Source organism: Protopterus annectens, chromosome 3.part0, assembly GCF_019279795.1.
Source record: "Protopterus annectens isolate FY-2018-M chromosome 3.part0, PAN1.0, whole genome shotgun sequence".
NCBI classification, from domain to species: domain Eukaryota; kingdom Metazoa; phylum Chordata; order Ceratodontiformes; family Protopteridae; genus Protopterus; species Protopterus annectens.
The window spans coordinates 1530075916-1530101986 of record NC_056731.1 but is presented as its reverse complement, the minus strand read 5'-3'; the positions used below and the strand labels follow the sequence as shown (position 1 = coordinate 1530101986).

At 39.7% G+C, this 26071-nt stretch overlaps 1 protein-coding gene across 2 annotated transcripts in view; it reads left to right on the top strand.

The window, feature by feature from the left end:
* Positions 1-26071, top strand: part of MYOM1 (myomesin 1) — an 848953-nt gene that overhangs the window by 268399 nt on the left and 554483 nt on the right. The gene's annotated exons all lie outside the window — the stretch shown is intronic.

The following is a 26071-nucleotide window of genomic DNA, read 5'->3' as shown; positions in this document are numbered from 1 at the left end:
ACAGTCTTAGCCCTTAACAATACTGTCATATCTTTGTTATGAGCTTCTTATAATGCAGTGCTTTTCAGTAGTGCTTTATTTATAGCTGTCAATGATTTAGCACCCTGTTGTGCCCTCTTCTCGAACAGAATATACACATTGCTGTCATTTAATGTCTCACTTTAAGGCACACCACAGTATTTTTATCCATTATCCTGCTGCCACTTTTTTGTTGAAATGATGTGGCATCATTTTTAATTTTTATTAACCAGGTAGAGCCACAGAAACCAGGGCCCCCTTTCCAAGAAATAGCTATGCATACAAGAAGTGGTCAAAGCCAATTGGTTCAAGTGCTGAAAAAGGAGCAATTTGCAGGATCGTTTGTTGTTAATTTAACTAAATACTTTATTTAATTAAAGCTCTTGAAGACTTGTATAAAAAGGGAAAGAAATGCCTACTTCTTTAGACAATGAATTCCATAGGGTAGGAACTGTAAACAATACATTCCAGGAGGTTAAAGGTACATTACAATCAGTTCCTTTGTGGCCAAGAGCCTAGTGCTAACTGCTCGAGCCTGACCAAACCAGTCCCAGCTAATACATGGCAGAGGCTGCATAGGAGCTATCACACTGTCTGTCAACAAACACCCACCCTGAAGTGAAGTCCACAAAGGACTGACGATGTAATCCAGTAAAGTTAACATAAGCTAAGACTTACAGCTTGCAGAATTAGTCTAAAGGGACAGCTGAGTGTCCATGTACATTCACCTGAAGTAGGTAGCTATATCGGTGTATGCTCTGTACTATACTACAGGGCATCAGTTTAGTAGTTTTTTTTTAGTCCGAAATAACTGATAGAACATAGTTTGCCATCACCTTACCCCACCCAACCACCACCAAAACAGGACAAACTATTTGTTTTTTTTTTTGTTTGTCTTTTTTCATAAGATGACTCCCTCCTCCTTTTCTTCCTTTATTACAGTACCTTGCAGCTAACTCTCTAAATACGTAATCACACATGTAAATTTCTGCTTACTCTTCCTCCCATTCATCTTCTATTTTACACTGATGAACTCATACAGATAACTATCTCTGGAAACCTTCTTTCCTTTTGCCATTGCCAAAGCTTTCTGATTATTTTTTCTGAACACTGTTACTTTGCTGATTCACTAGTTGGGCCCTACTCAATTCACCGTCACTATTCTCAGGCTCATTCTGCTCCCCTACCCTACTCCCAATTCCCACCCACCCCTCCTATTGTATATTTAAAATATAAGTGCTGTACCCAGCATGTCCTTTTAGAAGTTATTCTACTGTAAATGGAACTACTCTTGTCAAGTAACATTTTACAGTGCAAACTATCTTCAGCAACATCAAACTTATTATGAAAAGAATGGCTCTGACTCAAACCCTATTAGTGTGCCTCCTCAGCATATTAACACCCTTTACCAATTATCATACCTCCCAAATAAATGTATCAGTCCTACAAACTCATACTTGCTACACCAACAGCTAAGTAGTTTTTCAATCCCCACATCACTCACACTGTACCAGCAAACCTTCTTAGATTTTTTCATTTACAAGTATCTTAAATCTAAGTATGTTACCATACAAAATCCAATAAAACTAAGACACAAATGCATTTGGCTATATACTTTCCTTCATAAAATTTCCACCAAAAAAATTACTTGAGACATTCACCCAAACTCTAGCTCCACACCACAGCAATCCCCCCACACTAACAGCGCAGTATTAAATGAACCATTCTATTTTCCTGTCCCATCCCCCAGTTCCAGCCATCTCTTCCTAAATATCAATCTTAGAAGCACATGCAATAAAATCCAGGACATACATGCTTGTATTGCCACATATTATCCAGCCATAAACATAACTGCAGAAATATGATGGAAAAAGACATAAATGATAATGAAATTACCCCACCTGATTTCAGTTTAATTAGGGTTGACAGGAAAAATAAGTGGGCAGGTGGCATAGCCATCACCTATAAGAATTCCCTACATATAACCACATATGTCCAGGAGATACCACACTTTAGCAATGTGGAACTCCTTTTATCATATCTCAAAATCAATAATAGTAAAACGCTTTGTTTAGTGGTCGTATAAATTCTACAGGTAAAAGCATTACTATTGTGGGAAATATCCTAAACTGGATATCCTGCAGATGGACAATAGAGGCATGACTGCTGAATCCTACACAGATGCACTTTATAAGCACTTACATGAATGCATGGATCATGCTATTCCTAACAGAAACAAAATGCTATCCTCCAAAAAAAGGAAGCCAATCTGGTGGTCTTCTGCCATAAACAAACTCTACAACAGAAGAAACTGTTGCAAAAAAGAGTAAAAACCCACTATTGGAGGAACTCCGTGGTCAGCCTCAGTAAGAAGCTGAGATCCCTCATAAAATCCTCCAAAGCTAGTTATGAAAACAAAATTGCCACTGATTCTAAAGACAACCACAAAGCATTCAATAGCTATGTCAAGAATCTCAATGGCAACACTCAGATCTACTCTGAGTTACAGCACAATGACACTAAATATACAGAACCAACTGATATTGCCAACATCCTGGCAGATAGGTTCAGTGCTAACTTTACCCCCCTCTCACCCACTAAAGGGCCCATCTTTATACCAGAAGAATGCAAAGTTCCTGTAATCACGGCTGCACAGGTAAAAATCTCACAGTCCAAAGCCAAGAACACAGCATCCATGGGACCTGACAACATCCCAGGCTGCCCTCTACATGAACTACAGGATGAACTGGCACCCCACCTAAGTACCATGTTCAATCATAGCCTCACCTCAGGCTTTGTGCCCATTGAATGGTGCACCATGATGGTTCTCCCACTCCACAAAGGGGGGGGGGGCACAACAGACCCTGGGAACTACCACCCCATTAGCCTGACAAGCCAGGTCTGCAAGGCCATGGAACATATCATCATGGAACTCATAAACAAAGACAATGGAGATCTCCAAACTCTGGACCCCACACAGTTCGGGTTTGTAAAAGGCAGATCATGTCTCCTAAACCTGATAGACTTCTTTGAAGCAGACACCAAAGTCATAGTTGAGGGTAAGGTGGCTCACACAGCCTGTCTAGATCTCGCCAAGGCATTCAACACCATCCCCCACTCTGGAATTATAGACAAACTCACTAAACTAGGTATAAATCCCTATGTCATGAGATGGGTTGCCAACTGGCTTACTGACAGAACCCACACTGTGAAAGTAGCAGACTCCAAATCAGACTTCAGACCAGTGACAAGTGGAGTAACACAGGGTTCAGTCCTGGGTCCTCTCCTGTTTGGTATCTACTTCTCTGAAGTACAGGCTAACACAGAACGTCTTTGGCTAACTAAATTCGCAGATGACTGCAAACTAGGAGCCATAATTGAAACTCCTAATGATGTGGACATCCTACAAAAAGGCCTCACTAAGACAGATGCCTGGTGTCAAAGCCATGGTCTCAAGCTCAATGCCAAAAAGTGCATTGTCATCCCCTTTGGTAAAAACTCTGTACCCATGAACTACCACATAGGTGATAGTCTACTTAACACTGAAAGTGTGATAAGAGACCTTGGCACACAGGAGGACAGTAGTCTCTCCTTTGATAATCACATCGCCACAGTGGTCAGGAAATCCTTCTACATGGCACACCTCATCACAAAAGGTTTCTCTTCCAGAAAAAAGAGGTCATTGTTCCCCTCTACTCATCACTTATTAGAACCATTAGAGAGTACAATGCCCCTTTTGGTATGTACCTCACAAGACATCTACAACAAATGGAAAGGCTGCAAAAATACCTCACAAAGAGGATTACTGGCCTCAAACAGATGCCTTACGCAGACCGACTCAAAAAACTCCAGCTTTACTCCATCGCATATCACCTACTCAGAGGCGATCTCTGCCTAACATACAAAGCTATGTCAAACTCAGAGCTGTTGGACATGCTCCACTTAAAGAAATCCCAATTCCATGCTCTAGGGACTTAAACCTTGTCACCACAATAAACAGAACATGCTGGAGGGATAGATTCCTGTCCCAGAGACTTCCCATACTCTGGAACAGACTACCTATCTATGTCAAATAGAGCTCCTCATTAGAACTCTTCAAGAAAAATCTTGATGATTGGATGGGTAATAGGAAATTCACCCCGGGGATCTCTTCTGTGGTTCTGCTTGTCAGGGGCACAGGAAAATAATTTTTTTTGGGTGGTGAAAGCCAGGGTACCTTTTTGGCTATGCTTGTATAGGCCCTAGGGCCAGTAGCCTAGTACCTACCTATGAACCTATGAACCAATATACAACATGAAACAATAATACTAGAAGTATTAAATATAAGCTGGCAGATTATTAATATCAGTACACCATCTGATTCCATAAACCTGTACAGCTTTACACTGTTAATTACATCAGTTACTAGAGTCCACAAAAGTACTGGAAGTCAATCAAACTTAGGCTGGATTCTTACTAATAAACCCAACAAAATTAGGGCAGCCAGTAGCCTTCCAGACAGCTTAAGTGACCATCAACCTATTTATGCTCTCAGAGGTTATAATATGTAAGATAAACATACAATTTACAACCAAGTTCTAACTTAAAAAATTGACAAACACACTTTTATCAAATCTTTAAGAGAATATAGCTAGAAAATACTAAAATCAATGCCCTTAGACTCTGCTGTCTCACACTTTAATTAGGTATTCCTAAACATTCTCAATAACTGTACCCAGGTATGTACCTAATGGGTTAAATCCAATCCTATACCATTGCTAACAAAAGAAACTAAGAAATTAATGCTATAGAATGACAAAGCCTGGAAAGAGTGGATCAAAAATTGAACAGAAAATATATTTCAACTTTTCAGGCAAAAGCAAACGAAAACTCTTTTGGGCATCCATAAACAAACTTTTACATCAAGGCCAAATTACCACCCCCACCCCTACATTCAGCAATAATACTGATTCAGTTTCTCACACAGTTTAACAACTATTTTATAGAGACTATATTTTCCCTCACAAGCATTAATACTTCTACTACCCTCTCAGTACCAGCAGCCTGTGATAAATACCCTCATCTTTTGGCTTCTGCCCATTACCTACCTCCACCATTAAAAAACTCCTATATAAGCTAAACCCAACCACCCTAGCTGCTGACCATCTCCCCTCAGACTACATAAAATGGCTGCAGATGCAATTGCTTTCACAGTCTCTATATTGATAAACAGATTTATATCCAAAAATATGTTCCTTCCATCTGGAAAAAGATCCTATAGTATACCTTTACAGAAAGGTGGCACATCTACAGAGTTTAATAACAACAGGCCCATTGCAATCCTCCCCTGTCAAAAATACTTGAAATTGTATTCATGTGCAGCTTCTACATTACCTAAATTCAAGTAATCTGCTCTCAGAAACACAACATGTTTTCAGACCCCACCACAGTACAAACACTGTCCTCTTTCACTTCAACAACACTATAAACCAGCAACTGTGTTTCTATACTTATCCAAAGCTTTTAACACTGTATCACACCAACACTGACTTGCTGAATTCTCTTCTATAGGTCCCTCTCTATCCTCCCTTAAATGGTTCCACAGTTGTCTATCTGATGGGCAACAAACAGTCATATAGCAACAGGACCTCTCTTCCTCCCTTCCAGTTACCATAGATGTCCCTCAGGGATCTATATTAGAACCCCTTCTTTTTAATAGTTTTATAAACAAGCTTCAGACTGCCATATACCAAGCAAATACAATACAATATGCAGATGATTCAACTTTAATATGTACAGTCCTAACAATATTCATACTACAAGAAATCACTCAAATTTCTTTCTCTTCAATTGAAACCTGGCTGAAAATTTCAAACCTTCTCATTAATCCCAATAAAACAAAACTGATGCTCTTCACCCCCAAAACATTATCTCCGTCAAAAACACCTTTCTTGGTTATATCAGCAAATAATGCTAAAACTGAGGTAGTACCACAGATTAACTTACTGGTCATTGTAATAGATGACAGTCTTAAATGTGATCAAGATATTCTTCAAACAATTAAAAATACCCACCAGAAACTTGGCTGCCTTTACAGGGCAAAACAGTATCTTACAGACCCTATAAGAAAGACCCTAGTCTCATTCTATTTGCTTCCAACCCTCCTATATACCTCATCTATCCTTACAAACCTAAGTTCTACACTAAAATCCAAAATAGCCTCCTGTTACAATAAAGTAGCTAAGTTTGCTACCAACACTGCACACCGAGCTCACCACTGCCAAGCCTTAAAGCAGCTAAAATGGTTAGTGCTTAACTACTACATAACATATCCGCAGCTAGGTATGGCACACAAACTGATATATTTTCCTCAACAATGCCCTGCATTAAAACTTATTATTGCCCTACACCCCCACAAGGAACCTCCCATCTGGTAATAAAATTTTAATAAGCACTGCTAAAACAAACAATTCATCAAGGTACTCAGTATACTCCTGTTACATCTCCAAGCTCTGGAACACCATCCCTACACAAGTAAGAATGAATAACAAACTTCCAAGCCATAAAATCCAGCTCAAACAATACCTAGCCCAGTCTTGGTCATACTCATGTTCTTCAGCAGGTTGAGACCTCTAGTAGAAGCGCAAACTGCTTATTTCTTATTATAAAATTTTTGTCCTCCTCTACTTGAATCATTACACCCCTAACAACTTTCCCTCCTGCACTTGAATTAATACATCCTTCTAGATAAACCAATTTGGAAAAGACAGCCTAAATATAAACAATCCTATACCATGCTGTCTCACTCATATGCTATTACCACTATCCTTCTATACAATACCAATGTCTTAAATCCACTCCCACATAATTGTATAATGAACTTCATTACATATCTTGAAATCCTTGTAAACTTTTCTTTATTGAAATGAAAGAACACTAAACTTCTTTCAAGTAATGTTTCCCTTCTGCAGTATAAATCCAATTACTTCTGCAAGATTTTAGAGCTAGAACAACTGTTTAGACTTGTAATTGTTGATGTAAATTCTTTATTGTATATACCTGTCTTGTAATTATGTTTGTCCTTTCATGTGAAATATAACTATTGTTTTTCTGCGAAATGTCTGAAATTCAGTTATTAATATAAATATACTGTGGTGGAGCTTTGCTCTCTGGGCCTCCACTGAGAATGAGCTCTGCCCAGTTGGACTTTCCCGGTCAACAAAGACAAATAAATAAATAAGGTACTTAAAGAATTTAAGTTTTAGCAGCATTATTTAAAGGGATAAAAGATAAAGAAAAAAATGAAATGCATTTACATATATCAAATGTGGCGATCTATAGTTGGTCATTAAGGGTTATTTTAGCAGTGTACTCTTTTATACCTCAGCAGTGAATGAGTTAATAGCTTTATGCTGAACTAAGTCAATCTTCTCCTAGTCCTTAAAAAAATGCAGTGGTATGTAATAAAGCTTTTGTCTGAACTTGGGATACACTACTGTTTTACTAAGGTTTTGTTGGATGTGGTTATATTTAGCGGACACAAATTTAAACTCCTTTAACCAATCAATATCAGTCACTATTTTCCTGTGTATAGTGGCTAAATAAGAAGGTTTTTACTACTAGTTGGTTTTGCAAAGTGAGAAAGTATTTTTCACAAAATTGTTTGAAGGTGAATGTAGAAGGCAGCAAGGTAGGTCATGCTCGGTCTAATTTTACAAATGAGATGCACTGCTGCTTGCTTTTGAGAAACAGATAAATGAAGCAATAGATGCTGTTTATAATGGTTTTAAAACTTGAGGATGTTTTGGCAGGAATTTAGGACAGTAATGGGAGTACATATTCCAGATGAGGAATGAATACATGGCTTAGGAGGGCAAAACAAGCGTGAGAGGTATGGTGGCAAGTTATTGAATAAGAGGCTTTTAATTGCCTATTCATTTTGTCCACTATCATGTCTATGTGGGCTTTGAAGAACAGGTCAGTGTCTAGGGTAAGGTCTAGGCATTTATATTGTTTTATGTTTACCTGGAGATGCTAAAATAGGGGACTTACCTTTTGCTCAGTTTTGGTAGGTACACAAAATAGTGTTTTTTTTTTTTTCATGTTTATTTCTTTTTTTTCCAAAATCTTTTTATTTTTCAGTAAATAAGTAACATATAATCAGTTGTAGCAAAATTGAATTATAAATAATAAAAAAATTATTAAGAAAAACAAAACATATTGAACTATGTACAATATTTACAAAGGCCCGAAAACAGAGTATTGAAAATAAAGCTCCAAAATGTTCCCATTTTTCATTACCAATTTCAATCATTACAAACAGAATTCTCCACATACAGATTAATAACAGAAATCACTTTATTGGATTGTTGACGAATAAGTTAGGGAAAATTTGTAATTCTTTTACATTAGTTTCTCTGACTGCTGTTTCCTTTAGGAACAAAAGAAAGTCTTCAAATGATGGAGAAGTAGATATTTTCCATTTCTTTCTAATAGTTTTCCTTGCTACCATTAATGATATGAGAGGTGATAAAATGTAAGGGCTGCTCAGCAGTTTTTAGCACCAGATTTGCCTGCCTACAGAAACTACAATAAGAAGGGCCATAATGAATGAGTATGGACAGGGAGGAGTGATATAAAGAATGATATTGCTGTTATGATTGCTGGTTGTGGAATTCCCACAGACTCATACCCCACTTCTCTCAGTCTGTACTAGACATATTGATTACTGTTCTAAGAGGACATTTCTGCCATCCTTTATTAAGATGGATATTGGAAATCAAGTTTATTAGATATTTTATTGTGTCTGTTAATGGTATGATTGTAGATACAGGTTTTATGGGACATTATAACATTTTGGACAATTGTCACATGTACAGTGGATAACAGTGGTCTTATACCATAAGCAATGGATAATAAATATATGTTGCATTTAACATTCCTGATTTTTTTGTTGTGGTTCTAAAAATGCTGACCTTGTCAGAAGATTATTGGTATAAAAAAGACTAATGTAGTGTTCCATAGTGCTGGCACCTACAGTTATTCATACACATAAAATGGCTAACGTTATGTTACATTTGAATGTTCATGCTGGTAAGCTTGACAGTCTATGAGGCTCTAATATTTAATATTTTAAGATGAGTACACTCTTGTGATATCAGTATCCCTACTATTCCAATGTTTTACAATCTGTGAGACCCCAAGATAAGCTAATCAGTGATTAAAACAAGGTTGTGATATCAGTACCCCATACCATTCCAAGAAATGACAATGTGTAAGGCCCTAACATTTTACATTTTAACTTTAGAATAAGGTTGTGAGGTCAGTGCCCCTAACTTTCCAAGTCATGACAATGTATGAAGCCCTAATATTTTACATTTTAACATTAGCATAAGGCTGTAAGATCAGTAACCCATACCATTCCAAGGCATGATAATGTGTGAGGCCCTAACATTTTCCATTTTAATTTTAGAACAAGGTTGTGAGGTCAGCACCCTGTACCATTCCAAGTCATGACAATGTGTGAGGCCCTAACATTTTCCATTTTAACTTTAGAACAAGGTTGTGAGGTCAGCACCCTGCACCATTCCAAGGCATGACAATGTATGAGGCCTTAACATTTTACGTTTAACTTTAGAACAAGGTTGTGAGATGAGTATTCTTACTATTCTAAAGTGCAAGGATGAATGTTAACAATGTGGGATGCATGCTTTTTCAGATCACAACTAAAATGTTATTACATTGGACAGTTACCAGCCACTTTTCCTTCTCCTCATGTTAACTGAAGAATAATACTTTATATTAAGTATATGCTTGTTTAGTAGCTATGTATATTTCAGTGGTCTGTGCTGTGATGGTCAGACTGTCCTGCCCTGAAGTATCTACAGAATAAATTAGTTTAGACACAGTCACACATTGTACACTAGTATCTTATTCTCCTGGCCATCCCTGCTAGTACAGTTAACACAAGTCGAGACCTGAACATTCAAAAGTATCTAGTGCAACTGTTTGACATACATCTCATGTTAAGATAAGCTAATCAGTGATTCTTTGGACCACAACTGATCTTCAAACACATATTTATTGTGATGTACCTTCTCAGTAAGTGTCATGTAAATGGCTTGAACTCCTGTTGACGTTTTCTGTGTCAGATTAACACTGCATCAATTGTGTCATATGTGAAAGATTTAACTGTTTTTATGCTAGGTCATAAATTTTGCCATATAGGTTTTTAGCTAGGCAGACACACGTGGAACTGCATTATATATCTAAGCATCAGAGCTGTGTGCTATGAGTTTTTTTCCTCTCACTGGCATTTTTTTAAAAAGTAAGAAAAAAATGATATAGTCACTATTCTATTCTAATGTACAAGTGGGTATATTTTGCAGAAAAAAAAAAAAACATTAGTTCTCACTTTAGGAGTTTTGTTGTCCAAAATACTTAAAAAATGTGTTGTAATACCTACATTGGTCCAGTAAAAGTTTCACATCAGATCTATGCTCTGGTACTTTTTGTCAGTGGAACGCCACACTATTTCTCCTTTTTGAGTTTGATAAAATCAGTATAATTGATAAGTGCAGAGTGCAGACAACAATCATAAAGTAACAAGGATGCATATGGTGGTTGGTGCAGATAATGTACTGTCTTCCTGACAATGAACAATGTTGTAATTTTGAGAGCAATGATTTATAGTGGCTGAAATTACATAGCATAAATAAATTGATAACTAAATCACATATCATAAACCAGAAGTGGCAGAAGTGAAATAAAGACTGAAACTTGATACAGGAACAGCATTGTCTTCAAATTAATTTCTTTGACTGCCTATAAGAAAATAGACTCATAGATTGTTAGTAGGCTAATGACCCAGGGGATCTTTCTAAGCCGAGCCAAGTTTTCCCGAAAGAATAATGATATCCTGTATCTAAACCAGACACTGAGATCCAGGCATTCATAAGCTACCTCTGTTCATAAGGGATGTGGGTGCCATGCCTGGTGTAAATTTCCTATTCCCCATTCACTGGTCAAGGTTACACTTAAAATGGGTAGTAGAAGAACTCAGCTTCACATGGATGGAAAGAATGTTCTTTAGGAGGGGACAGTCTTCTGGGACACATATTTGTCTTTCCAGCATGTTCTGTTTAAGTCACAGATGAAATTCAGAACCCTAGACCTTGTATTACTCTTACTTTTTGACCTATGAATATGTAAGAGTGTAGGAGATTCATAAGTATGGGGTCTGTGGATGCCTTGCAAGCCAGTCATAGATCACTCTTCAGCAATCTATAGGAGACTGAGTAGAGGGGAAAGGACTTTAAGGCACTCTGCATAAGGCAAGTTTGTTATGCCTTGTATTCTTTTAGTAAGGAACCACTCAGGTCACTGTAATTGCTGCATATGACTGGTCAGGTACATATCAAAGGGAGCATTGTACTCTATGATTGGTCTGATAAGGGTGGAGTACAGTGGGATAATGACCTCTTTGGACCTAGATTTCATGCAATTACTTACAAGTTGGGCAGCATAAAAGGGTTTCCTTACCACCGTGGTGGTTGAAGCTAAGGCTACTGTGTACGTACATACCCAGACCCCTGACTACTGGTTCGACTCTTAAGGAGTGCCTCATATTGGCATTATAGAACTGTTAAAAGGCAATTAACTCAATATTGGACTTTATGATCTTTAGAGCTTTGCATCTACCAACAGTCACACTGGATTTTCATCTGTGACCTTGCTACTGCCAATTTTTGATGACAGATTTAATTCATTTTTTTTATCAACACCTGGCAAAAGACTGCTGCTGTCCCCTGGTTTGCAGATGCTTGGGACACACTGTCGCAATTCAGTTTCCTGTTTGAGAATGGAGAAACAACAATGAGGTGCTTCCTGAAGGTGTGAAGGATGTTCTGCTGATGTAAATTCTTTGATGAAGTGGGAAGTCTAACACTGACACCCACTGCACGTCACACTTTTGAGATGTTAGTGGGCATATGAATGGGCAAAAAAATTAGATGAAAAAAATGCTCCCTAGCAACAGTGTAATGCTGCAAAAGGGTCTTCAATTGCCATCCCCAGACATGGGTCAGGTTTAGCCTGGGATGACGAGAGGAACTAGGGGCAGCTGATAGTCACCTGCAGGGAGACAAAAAGTAGCAAAAAAATAAGATTAAAGAAGTAAGGAAGGGAGGGACAAGCTGGGACCAGATGAAAGTGTCATGCTTGTATGGAAGTAGAAGAACATAGGAAGAGTAGTGAAAGAGCATCAGAACAGAATAGTCTGAGAGGGAACTGATGGACCTCAAGGAGTTTAAAGTACAAGGACCCAATGGATTGCCTCATATAAGCATCAGGATTCTGACCAGTGTGTGGAGACCTTCAACAGATCACTGACAAGTGCAGAAGTGCCAGAGGATTTAAAGTCCTCAGCAAGTTTGGATAAGAAGTACGATAGTCTTGTACAGAGGGTGCAGGAAAACTCCTGGGAATCACAGGCCTGTTAGTTTTAATAACAGTGGCAGGGATCATCAGGGACAGAAACAAGGGGAAATGTGGTAGGATTCCTGGAGGACAACAGTGTCCAGGATATCAACTAACATGGGTTGATGATCAGAAGTAATTGTCAGTCAAACCTGATCCAGTTCTATGACTGAATTACAGGTGAACTTGATAAAGATGGTTTACCACTACTTGAGCAGCACCTTTGTGTCAGTGCTAGCCAGGTTGGTGATAGCTAGACTGGGGGGGGGGGGTGTTGGAGTTAGAATCAAAGGCTGAACACAAAGGTTTGTTGTGAGAGGGTCATCATACCTCTCAATTGTCCCTAATTTTCAGGGATGTCCCTGATTTTGACATAAACGTTAGCTCTGTCCCTTTTAATCCCTCCTAAACCTGATGACATTTGGAGAAAAGATGGTAAGTTAAGCTAAATAAAATAGTGACAATAATTACAATTATAGACTTATTTTTTTTCAGAAAATTTGCACTGACTCACATTTGTCCTATTCTGTTAATGTCTTAGGTTAAAAGTACTAATATTTTACAGTTGTAATATTTTAAATGTATCCCTGATTGTCCTGATCACTTCTGGATTTGTCCCTCATTCTGTTGAGATTTGCCTCTGATTCCTTCAGAGCTAAGTGCAGTAGTAGAGGACAAATAAAAAAACCTAAGGAAATAATGTGGGAAAGTTGACCAAATGAGCAGAAAGCTGGCAGCTGAAATTAGTTGAGAGAAATAGGTACAAAATAACACACTTATACACAGCAGTCTTGGTGTAAAATGTCAGTTATGGGAGAGGAACTGATGGCATAAGAGGAGGAAACGGCTATGTGAGTATTGATTATAGTAAAATGGTCCACCTGCAGCAGAGTGAAAAGGCAGTAATAGCATCTAACAACTCTGGGATCCATCATAATGGAACATAATCCAGAAGCAAAAAGATAATGCTTCCATTCAGCAGGGCCCTGGTCAGGAAGTATTTATATCAGAAACCAGAAGAGACAGGGATACTTGATAATGGTGCATGAGATCACGTCCAGGAGCTCTGAAGGGTAATTCTAAACACAAAGGGCAGAGGGCAGAGTGAGGAGGAGAGAGGGAACAGACAGCAGTTTGTAGGGACTAACTACCTCTTTAGTCTACAAAGTACTTCTTTATAGAGAAGGTTGTAAATTCAGAAAAGAGGACTGGAGTACATGATAGAGCGAGAATCTGCACAGAAACTGAAGAGGGCATAGAATGTCTATAAAAGTATGTGTGAGGGCAGTGGGAATGAGTAGGATGCAAAATGTTAAATGCATCTAAAGGACCTAATAGAAGAGACTTACTGTCTCCCTTTGGTACTAAGCTACTGTAGTGTAAAGCTGAATATTTAGCAACAGCCTGTTTTGCATTTCAAATGGTTCAAAACTTGATGGCAATGCAATTACTTGCCAAATACAAATAATTACAAAACTCAAAAGAGTGTTGCTTTGGTCGTTATGGCCTGGTCCATAGTATTTGATAGAAACATTGGCACAGTAGAATAGCACTTAGCACTGCTGCCCCACAATGCAGGGTTTTGTGATTTGGTTCTCAGGTGGACTGCCTTCACACCTCTCAACTGTACATATTTTTGCAGAATGTCCATATTTCTGCCTCATATGTTTGGTCTGCTTCTCATAAAATTGTGTTTTTTTTCTGGCAAATCATTGAGTGTTAAATTCATAAAATAATGACAGTTATTTGAGTTTCAGACATTATACCCTTCTGAAAATGTCATGCTAATGCAAAACCTGTTATTCTCACACTGGCAGACACAGAAGAATTATTTATTTATTTATTTATTTATTTATTTATTTATTTGCAGTTTGTTAACCGGGAGAGACCATTGGACCAAGACTCTCTTTCGGCTTTTCCCGGTTAGGGGTTGCCACAGTGGAACTCCAGTCCGCTAATGATTGGCAGTAGATTTTTACATACCGAGTTGCCGGCTCTGATGCACAACCTTCAACGAAGGTATGCCCATTCACGCATGTCTCCACACAGAAGATGCTCTAGCTGAGAATCAAACAGGACAACGTCTTACTGTGAGGCGACAACGCTGCCGCAGCACCACCACTGCAGGTAGACCATTGGACCAAGATGAGCCCTTTTTCAGTGGAGGCCCAGGGAGAAAAGCTCCATGTACAGACATATAAAACAAAACAAAAATCAATATGAATTAATAGAGAATTAATACAAAGAAATTATACAAGCAGGATCATCAGAAGTTAGTACAAAGTATTACACAACTCTGATATATTGCACTAGTCTAATATTAACAAAAATCAAGTTGATGTAGCATTAGTATTATCAATGTATCTTTATAGTACACAATAATAATTGGTTCTGTACAACCTGAGATGATGAGAATTCAAATTTTGGGTGGATTACAAATGCCTACAATGTGTAAGCCATAGAAGGGAATAAAAATAGTCAGAGAGAAGTAAAGGAGGGAAAAAAGTCTTGTATTAATAGAGTTATGGGTGAAAAAGCTTAGGGGAACAGGGGATAGTGGGGTTAGTGGGGGTAATTGGGAGGAGGTTAGGAGGGGTAAGAACAGGAGCATTCCCAAGTAGAAGAGAGATGGGAGTGGAGTAAAGTCGTAAAAGAGGAGAGGTTCTGGGTGGTTCGGATATGGGGAGGAAGTGAATTCCATTTACTTGCTAGAGAAAATGACAGTAGAAGTTGCCCAGAAGTACGTAAGGGTTTGTATACCCTTACGTACTTGCATGTAAAGGAGATAGATGGGGAGTTCCAGCCAGTTCAGGGACTGTAAGGTGATGCAATGGTGGGAGGAGGATTTGGAACTGTTGGCAAACTTGGCGATTTTATTGTAACAAGATGCCAGTTTAGCCTTAAGGACGGATTGTAGATTGGTAAGGAGAGGGGTACCGTATGTAAAGGAGAGAAGCAGGTAGGTGTTAGAGAGGGTAATCTTGGATGAAAGATTAAGGAAGCAATTATGACGATAAAGCATTCCGAACATCTGGTGAGTTTTCTTGATGTTGGTTTGGTGGTGAATGTCATACTTTAGTTGTTCATCGATGTGAACACCCAGAAGCTTAGTGTAGGGAACTATTTCAATAGAAGTCATGTTTTGGTTTACCAGGGAGAAGGAGTGTTTGTCTATTTTGGTATGATTAGATGGAGTAAAGATCATAATTTTAGTTTTAGATGCATCCAGAACTAGGTGATTATTAAGCATCCATGTCTTCGTGCTGTTAAAGGCGACCTGAGTTACATGCATGAGTATGGGGAGAGAATCAGCAGAGCAGATGATAGTAGAGTCATCTGCGTATTGGACTAGTTTAGTGTTTGGGATACAGTGATAAAAGTCGTTAATGAAGATGTTGAATAGTAAAGGTCCCAGGGTAGAGCCTTGGGGGATGCCTGTCAGAGTGTCAAGGTAAGAAGAGATACAGTTATTCCACTTGACAGCTTGCTGCCTATTTGAGAGGTAAATGGAGAACCAATTGATAAAAAAGGAGGAGAGATTAAGTTGAGAGAATTTAGACAAAAATAGGCTATGGGAAATGCTATCGAAGGCTTTAGATAGTTATAGGAGAAGGGTGGCTACAATATTTACAGAGTCACGAGTGTGGTTGATGTTATTAAGGAAGGATAGAAGGGCTGTGGTGGTACTGTGTCCGGGTCTGAAACTGTCCAGTGTTGTAGTTATCAGATGGTTGTAATAGCTTCAGGTGAATACATTTTTCAAGAATTTTGGAGATACAGGAGAGAATGGCTATGGGGTGGAAATTGGAGATATCTGTATTGTTGCCCCATTTGTGTAGGGTAAGGATGAAGGTTTTTATACAGAGGAGGGGTACATAACATTCTTGGATAGAATGATTGATTAGAATACAGATAATGAGAGCTATGCCATCAGCAGCTAACTTGATGAAGTTAGATGGTAAATTGTCAGGGGCATTAGAACATGGTTTTAGTTTTTGGAGGAATTTTTTATAGTATTGACAGGAATGGGCTTGAGGGTGAAGGGAGACGGGTGGCTGGTGCTGGAGGCAGAAGGAGATGAGTTATATGTGAGAGATGTGGATGGAGGTAACGAGTTGTTATGGAAACATGTGGTGAGCTTGGCTATAGAGTCTATGAAGAAGGAGTTATATTTAGAGGCTATGATATGATCAGGGGAGCTAGGGTCAGGGCAAGGATTGTCTTTTCTGCCGGGACTATGGAGGGCAGAAATACTACTACAAAATTTCTTGGGGCTGGATTTGTGATTGTTTTGAAGGTGAGTAGTAAGATCTGCAATTGGAAGTGATTAGTTTTTTAACTCTATTACGGAGTTGTTTGAATTCTGTAAGGGAGCTAGGTGTTTTGTATTTTTGGTAGAGTTTCCATAATTTATCGCGGGTATGCATGATGGTTATTGTTTCTTTAGAAAGCCAGGGGGCAGTTTTGGATTTCACTCTTTTAGTTCTAGGTGGAGCTAAGCTATTAAGTATGTTAATGAATGAAGTATTAAAATAAGTCACAGTGTGGTCTAGTGGAAGAGTTTTAAGAGGGTTCCAGTTCATTTACTTCAAGCAGTCAGTAAAGGACTCAGGTTTAAAGTTTGTGAGGTTATGGGTTAAGATATAATTATGTTCTTACCTCTCATCTAACTGCGTATATTCCTGCTCTCATCCTCCCTAACTTTTATCTATTTTCCTATTTTCTATTAATCTGCAGTAGACCATTGTATTCCATGTAATCCTGTCATTTTTGTTATGGAATATGCCATATAATGCTTTTTATTATTATTTCTTTGTCAAGTCAATGTCTTTTTCATCTTGCTATTTTGTATTGTTATCTAATATTTAATACTGTATGTGGAGCTTTTCTCCCTGCAAGTCCATTGAAAAAAGGGTTCTTTTTGGCCCAATGGACTTTCCCGGTCAACAAGTTGTAAATAAATAAATAAATAAATAAATGTTGTGGGTGAAGGGAGGAAGGTGAGCAATGTATGAAGGTGGGGAGGTGATCGCTAAGGGAATCAGGCAGGGTGCCACTATCACAGATATTGTTGGGATGGGAAACTAATATTCAGTCTATGATGCTGCCAGAGGAGTTATGTTTGTTAGGCCTAGTAGGAGAGTTTTTTAATTGGGAGAAATTGTAAAGGATTATGTTCTAGGAGGTGTTGCCAGAGTGAAGAGACGTCTAGTTGATGTTAACATCCCCAAGTATAATTGTTTCATTACTTATATTAGATGAGAACCAAGAAAGGATATCTTCAAGTATGGGGATGTTGTTACCAGGTGGAATATATAGGGTAACTATAACCATGTTTTTGTGGTTGTTAATTTTTAGGAGGGCTAGGGTTAATTCGGCTTTAGAGAATTGAGGTATAGGTTTGGTGTAGGGTGTCAATGTTAGAGAGGAAGAAAAAAGTAGGGCTACTCTGCCTCCTTTCTTTTGTATTCTGTTGTGTCTTATGATTAAATAGTTGGGAGGGTGATTTCAGAGTCTTTAAGGTGTGGTTTGAGCTTTTGTCCTACCAAAGAGGGAGTCCAAAGTTTGGTAGGATAAAAGCACTTAATTCACAGCTGTTTAATAAATACTTTCTGTTTTAATTATTCCCGGCTAGGATTTGTCTGTGGCTTCCAGTGCGATCATTTCTTTTGGTTATCAGTTCACTATTTTATCACAAATACCATGGTGTTTTATTTAAAACCTGTTATTCTATCAACTTTATAAGTTTGTAAGAGCAATATTAAAAAATTGTCCCTATTTTTGGGCCTTTGTCCCCCCGTTATTTATAGCTTTGTCCAAATTTCATGCTCTTAGAGGTTGAGAGATTTGGCTGCCTTTAGTGTGGAATCTAAATGTTCTGTTTTTGTCCATAATGATTTTTACTAGGTTTTCCATTTTCTTCCTACAGCCAAAAATCCTACAAGTAGATGAACTTGGTATCTTCCAACTTACTTCCAGCTGTGTGAGCAGTGTATGTATGTGTGTGATTCTGTTAGTTGAATACTGGATTGTTAGATCTCACATCACCTGAAATGCATTTCATAAAACTTGGATCGGCAAGTACTACTAATCAATGTACTGGTTAGGGATAGAATATGCCTCCTCCTCTAATACCCACGGTAGCACTTGAAAGGTGTGAGAGTGTGTGTGTTGTGTGTGTGTGTGTGTGTGTGTGTGTGTGTGTGTGTGTGTGTGTGTGTGTGTGTGTGTGTGTGTGTGTGTGCGTGTGTGTATGTGTGTGTGTGTGTGTGTGTGTCCTGCAATCAGCTGGCATCCTGTCCATGACTAATTCTCTGCTTTGCACCTGTAAGCTGCTGGTACAGGCTCTGGCTTTTCTCTGACCCTAAATTTGACAAAGCAGACATTGGAAAAATGCATGAACAAATCTACATTATGAACTTAAACAAAGTGAAACTGGATTAATAATTTTAACACAGTGTGTCATCTCACTGAACATTCAGAAGTTTGGGTGGTGACTTTTTCATACTCCTGTGCACATCTTTCCACTGGCGTTTAGTCTATGTGTAGCCTTGAAGTTGTACAAACTTATGGTTTAAGGGTCCTTTTTATATCTCTTAAGGCTACCTCATTGCTCTCCTGATGGTTATAATTTCTGGCACATCTGCAGAATGCAGCTGTGTAGTTTTAGTATCTCTTCACAATGGAAAAACTCAGGAGTGCACATGACAGTTCCTCATGGATTCTGCATTTAAAGTAACCTGTAAAGTTTTCTGGCTTACTTTCTGATATCACCTAGAGATCAATACCCATTTTAATAGACTCAATGTCTATGATCTTGACTAAGGCTCTCAATTTCATCAAATTGGTGGCAGACACAGTAAAGGAAGTAGTCTTAAAACACTAACGCATTGCACTGTTGGCTATCATTATGTCTGTTTGGCAGCTATGTTGTAATACTCAGTAAGCAAATGAAGTGTCAGTAAATCATTCTGGATTTTGATGTACAAATCTCTCTTTCTCTCTCTCTCTCTCTCTCTCTCTCTCTCTCTCTCTCACACACACACACACACACACACACACACACACACACACACACACACACACACACACACACACACACACACACACACACACTTTGGTGGATTCTAAAGATCAGAAGAACCGCACCACAGGGACTGCAGGACAATATCGTTTAATAAAAAAAGAAGAAGAAAATTCACAAACCAACAATGTTAAGTACTTTCATCAAAATAGTATGACTTCATGCAGTCCCTGTGGTGCGGTTCTTCTGTTCTTGTTTTTTTTTCGCACTGACACACCACGTTGTTGTTGCTGGATTCTAAAGATCCACTGGTCATATGTCTAGCCTATGATATTTTTTAACACACTAATACAGAATCAGATATTGTGCATACCGACCAATTGTATAATTATGCCTTGCCGTTCTTTGCAGCAGACATGCTTATTAGACATCATGTCTTGAGCTATGGTACTGTTCAACTGTAATTACTTAACAGTGATGACAGAGTGCACTTTATTATGAAGTAACAGCCATACCAAGTGCCAGAACCAGCACTAATAAAACAGGATTTTTCTTGCTTCCCTTAACTATATTCAGCTGTGATATTCATTCCAGGGATGAAATGACAGTAGCTACAGGGTTTGAGGCTGTTATTCCAAGGCTCTTGCAGCTGCTGGGGAAAACAATGTTGTAAAGATAGCTTACTGGTTATTTAAGGTTGGATTAAGTACTATAAAAAGACAGGAGCAATGGCCACTTTAGAAGTTCTTACCAGTTATAATGAATTCATTCTTAAATGAATGCATTACTGGCACCAGAAAGACAGCTTAATGCCGTGGAACATGTTAGGCTTCCACAAAACTAAAAACTATTTGTTTGTAATTCCAGTAAGAGGTTTGCAGCTATCTGTAGCATCTGACCTGTCTTGAATGGAATTTGACTTTCCAGAAACTGCAAGCTGACTCCTGATGCTGGAATGCCTTAGATATCAGTAATTTAATAGTTACACATCCATGTTGGCAGTTTGTAGACGGAGTGTTTCACTGTACCATCTGTTAAAAGACATCATTACTGCTACTGCTGCTGCATATGAAAATATTAGTAAAAGTGACAAATGGATTGTTTGAGCTATTAAAATGGTAGATTAACACCACCTTATTCAACACCTTGGATATGTGTGGAATGCAATGACAGTAAATGTGAAAACAGTTGGCCTTTACATAGGTTCATAGGTAGGTACTAGGCTATCTGCCCGAGGGTATTTATAAGCCTAGCAAGAGTGTGTCAGCTTTCGTCACCCAATTGATTAATTAACTGAGCCTCTGTCAAGAAGAGCCAATGAAGTGATCCCAGGGGTGTATTTTCTGTTACTCATCCACTCGTCAAGGTTTCTCTTGAAGAGTGTTAGTGAGGGGCTCTGCCTAATGTAGTTTGGAATTTTGTTCCAAAGCATGGGGAGTCTCTGTGACAGGAATCTATCCCTCCAGCATATTCTACTTATTGTTGTGGCGAGGTTTAGCTCACTAGAGCGAGTGGCTTGCAGTGACTTGGATTTCTTTAGGTGGAGCATGTCCATCAATTCTGAGTTGGACATGGCTTTGTAAGTCAGGCAGAAATCACCTCTGAGTAAGCGATATGCCACTGAGTACAGCCGGAGTTTTTCCAGTCAGGCTGCATAGGACATATGTTTGAGGCCAGTAATCCCCTTGGTGAGGTACTTTTGTGGTCTTTCCAGCTGTTGAAATTGTCTTGTGAGGTACATCCAAATGGGGCATTGTACTCTTTGATGGGTCTGATGAGTGATGAGTAGAGGGGCACTATAACCTCTTTATTTCTAGATGTGAACCCTTGAGTAATTAGATGGGCTACATAGAAGGATTTCCTAACTACTCTGGCAATATGATTGCCAAAGGAGAGATTACTATCTACCTGGGTCCCCAGATCTCTTATTACCTCTTCTGTATTAAGGGGGCTGCCACCTATGTGGTAATTCATGGGTGTTTTGTTTTTCTCAAATGGGATAACTATGCTTGAGACCATGACTTTGACACCGGGTGTCCATCTCAGTAAGGCCCTTTTGGAGAATGTCCATGTCAGCCGGAGAGTCAGTTATGGCTCCCAGTTTGCAGACATCGGTGAACTTGGTTAGCCATAGTCCTCCTGTGTTTGCCTATACTTCTGAGAAGTATATGCCGAACAGTAGGGGTCCCAGGACTGAGCCTTGTGGGACACCACCTGTGACTGGTTTAGAGTCGGACCTGGAGCCCGCTATTCTTACCGTGCAAGTTCTATCTGTAAGCCAGTTGGCAACCCATCTCGTGACATAGGGGTTTATGTTCAGGCTGGTGAGTTTTTCTATAATTCCTGAGTGGGGAATGGTGTCAAAAGCCTTGGCGAGGTCAAGGTAGGCTGTGTGAACCACCTTCCCCACATCTATGACCTTGGTGACTGTCTGGAAGAAGTCAACCAGGTTTAGTAGGCATGATCTGCCCTTAACAAAGCTGAACTCGGTTGGGTCAAGTGTTTGGAGGTTCCCAATGTCTTTGTTAATGAGTTCCATGATGATGCGCTCCATAGCCTTGCAGACCAGGCTAGTCAGGCTTATGGGGTGATAGTTACCAGGGTCATTTGTGGCCCCTCCTTTGTGGAGCGGAATAACCGTTGCTGTGTGCCTTTCTATGGGCATGTAGCCTGTGGAGAGGCTGAGCTTGAACAGTGTGTTTAGGTGGGCGGTTAGTTTGTTCTGTAGTTCGTGCAAGATGCAGCCTGGGACACCATCTGGCCTCATTGACGCTTAGCTTTTGGCTTTTGAAAGGGCTGTTTTCACCTGTGCATCTGTAATTTCCTGGACACTACACTTTTCCAGTATTGTTGTGGGCCCTTTTGGGGGTGGGGGGGATGAAGTTTGCACTGAATCAATCTGCCAGGATGTTGGCAATATCAGTAGGTTCAGTATATTTTGTGCTATTTTACACTATCTCAGAGCATATCTGCAAGTTGCCACTTAGATTCTTGACATAGCTAAAGAAGGCTTTGTGGTTATCTTTTGAATCCTTGGCTATTTTTCTTTCAGTTAGCCTTGGATGATTTTATGAGGGATCTTAGTTTCTTACTGATACTGATCAGGGATGTCTTTCCTTCTTGGGATTTGCTTTTTTTCTGAACTAGTTTCCTCCTTCTAATGTATAGCCTGTTTATGGCAGGGGTCCACCAGACTGGTTTCCTTCTCATAGGGGAGTGAGTCTTGGTTTTGCTAGGGAATCCATGCATCCTTGTAGGTGCTCATAGAGTGCATTTGTAAAGTTTCCTGCTTCTTGGACACTGTTATGCTTTAGCGTGGGGGCTGTGAAACTTACCACCTCTGTCTTAAGTAAGGTGAAGTTTGCTATAGAAAAGTTTTCCACTGTGGTTTCCTTGGTTGGGGGTGGCGGTGTGGTGTGGACATCCAGAGTGATTAATTTATGGTCTGATCTAACCAGTGATGGGTTGACCTCCGGTGAGGAATAACTGTTGCCCATGTTGGTGATGACCAGGTCCAATATGTTTTCACCTCTGGTAGGGGAGTTTACCAGCTGAACCAGGGCATTTGAGTTGATAAATTCCAGGAAGCACTGGATCTGGGAGTTTGTACTTGAGTAGTTTTCCCAGTTAACGATAGGGTAATTAAATCACCCAATGTCAGGGTGTTCGGTAGGACCTTCATGTTTTACAGTGTCTCCAGAAAGGTGGAGTGGTGGTCCTGGGTCATGGAGGGTGATCTGTAGCAGGCCACAATTTGCATTGCAAATTTGCCCAATGTTAGTTGCACATGGATGATCTCAGAGGTATCATGCTGCGCCACTAACCTGGAGGTGTAGGTTTCCTTGATGAATATGGATACACCCCCTCCTTTAGTGTTTCGGTCATTGTTCTGTGGCCGAAATGTGTGGTATGAGTTGTAGTCCAGTAGTGCTGGGGTGCTCTGTGGAGTCTTGGACCAGGTTTCAGTTACTGCACAGATGTCGACGTTCTCCATACTGATGAGTGCTTCGAGCACGTGCATTTTGAGATTTAAACTCCTGGTGTTGAGTAGCATAACCCACATTTTTTTTTATTTGTGCTGTTTACGGAGGTGGGTTTGACTTTTGAGCCTTGCCTAAAAAAGGCACTATGGGGGCAGCAAGAGCCATGGCCTGTATTCGAAAGTCTAGGGGTGACAGGTGCAAGCCATCTCTTGTGCAGCAACGAGGCTTGTTGAGTATCTCGTCCCAGGCTGACAGACACTGAATCTTCTTTGAGTGACACCAGAAGCTTAGCCAATTGTTGAAATTGATCATTTTTTCTTTATGCTCCAGTATCATTCTTGGTGAGGGCAAGATGCTACTCAGGGTCAGGGTCATACCCGCCTGGGCTACATGATCAGAGAGCTCTTCCATGTCTCTTTTCATGTAGTCCATGGAGGTATGTCTCAGGTCATTCACACCAACATGAACAATGATAGAGTCATATTTGTACTTGTTCTGGAGTGACCTGAGTGCTTGTGTTATGTGGCGGATTCTGGCTTCCGACAGGCAGCTAACAGTAACCTTCTTCTTGTCCAGCCTAGTGAGTGGGACATCAGTGTGCCTGACTATAGACTCGCCTATTACTAGTGTGTTAGGTATGTTATTTCGCCTTAAGGTCTGTGATTGTGCGGCACACTGATTTTCTGTTTTATGTGTTATCTGGTTTGTGACGGGAGGTGCAGGTTTTTTGGGTGTCTGCTTTGGCGGTCTCTGATGCTTTTGCAGGTTTCTATTTAGAGCCTCCGAGAATGATTTTGTGTATTTATATGTATTTTTTGCCAGTGCTGGTTTAGTATGTCTATGTGAGGCTGGAGGTGTGGTGCAAGTGTTAACCTTCTCCTCATGGCTGCCTGTTCCAGTCTCCTGGGTGGAGAGAGCTTATCCTCCAGTTTAGCTATATAATTGCATCTCTTGCATATGTTAATGTTTTGTGGTAGGAGGAGAGGGTTGTCTATGTACATGAGGCAGTTGTAACATTGCCTCAGGATACCCAGGTTCACCAGCTGGACTGGAGAGTTTACCAGAAATTGCCCTTTCGTCATGCTTGAATAGTAGGTTGAGCTGCTTAGTCACTTGGTTGGTGAGGGTTGAATAATGAGCCTTGCCCTGATGGGCAATCAAGTGTCGGGGTATATTAGGTCTGAGCAAGTGCTGGACTGTAGGATGCTTTTTAAGTGCCTAGGTTGAGAGTTAGACTACTTTCAAGGGAAAAACTGAAGAGGAGACTTGGTGGAGCTGGGAATAATTTAGCCCTAGCTAACCGGCGCTGCCCAGACGTGCAAAACCGTGCAAACTCGGTTTTTACAGAAGAGAAATGAAAGAGATAGAAATTAGCCCAAATGGCCTATAAACTACTAACTTCTGGGCTGGAACCACTCCTCCAGGGACAGATGGCTGCTCAAAGCTCCCTCTCTCACAGGTGAACAGAGAAACCTCTTCTATCCAAGTAAGGTATGGACAACTCAGACACTTGTAACACAGCCCTGAATTCAGCACTAGCCTGACAACTGGACTATACTAGCTTAGAAAGGTGGGAAACAAGGAATTTTTTTTTTCGAAAAGATAAGGCAAAAACAGTAAAAAAATAGACTTAAAACAGCTTTAAATGACTACAAACAGTAAAACTACACTTAATACAGCTTTAGATAACTACAAGCAATCATAAAAGGCTTTTAAACAAATTACCCAATTAGATATCAAAACTGAGCCCTGTTCCTGTAGTCTTCAATCAGACAAGTTCTAACTGCACACTCCTGCCACTGGGGTGCAGGGGAACCTTCTCCAAAAAAGAAGGCCTGGATTAGTGCTCAAGTTATACAAACAAAGCTAGATTCAGCAAGCCTGAATCTAGTTTATGCAACAGCAAACAAGGCACACCAATTTCAGTAAGAAACAGTTCAAATATGCAGGCACTATAAGCCTCTAACCAGAAATTCCCAGCTCAGAAGGGCAGAGTCCAGCCTCTCCTCCCACAAGAGTGCAGACCACAAACCTTCTTAATGTAAAATGACTGGCCTGAAGCCCAAGTACTTAAACGAGAACTAATAAACTTTTAGAATAACAGATACTGAGCCTTCAATCAGCAGTTCCCAACTTAGAAGGATGTAAGATACCTGTCCTGCCACAACAGTGCAGACCACAAACCTTCTTAATGTAAAACAACTGGTCTGAAGCCCAAGTGCTTAAACCAAAAGGCTTAGAATGATAGCTACACTTTAATAAGGTTACTACCAAGCAGTAATAAATACAATACTTTTAAGAAGGCCTGGATTAGTGCTCAAGTTATACAAAGCTAGATTCAGCAGGCCTGGATCTAGTCTATGCTACACCAAACAAGGCGCACCAATTTCAAAATACATGTGGAATTGTGGGGCTTTTCTTCATCATAGCTATGTAATATGATCCTGACAGTCATTGCTTTATAAGATGTAAAGCAAGAGTTAACATGATTTCACTGTGGCCTTGCTTCCCTTTCACCACCAAGTACTGCATGGTGTAGATGTTCACGCATGGGAATTCATGTTGATCTATCAAAGGAAGATTCAACCAA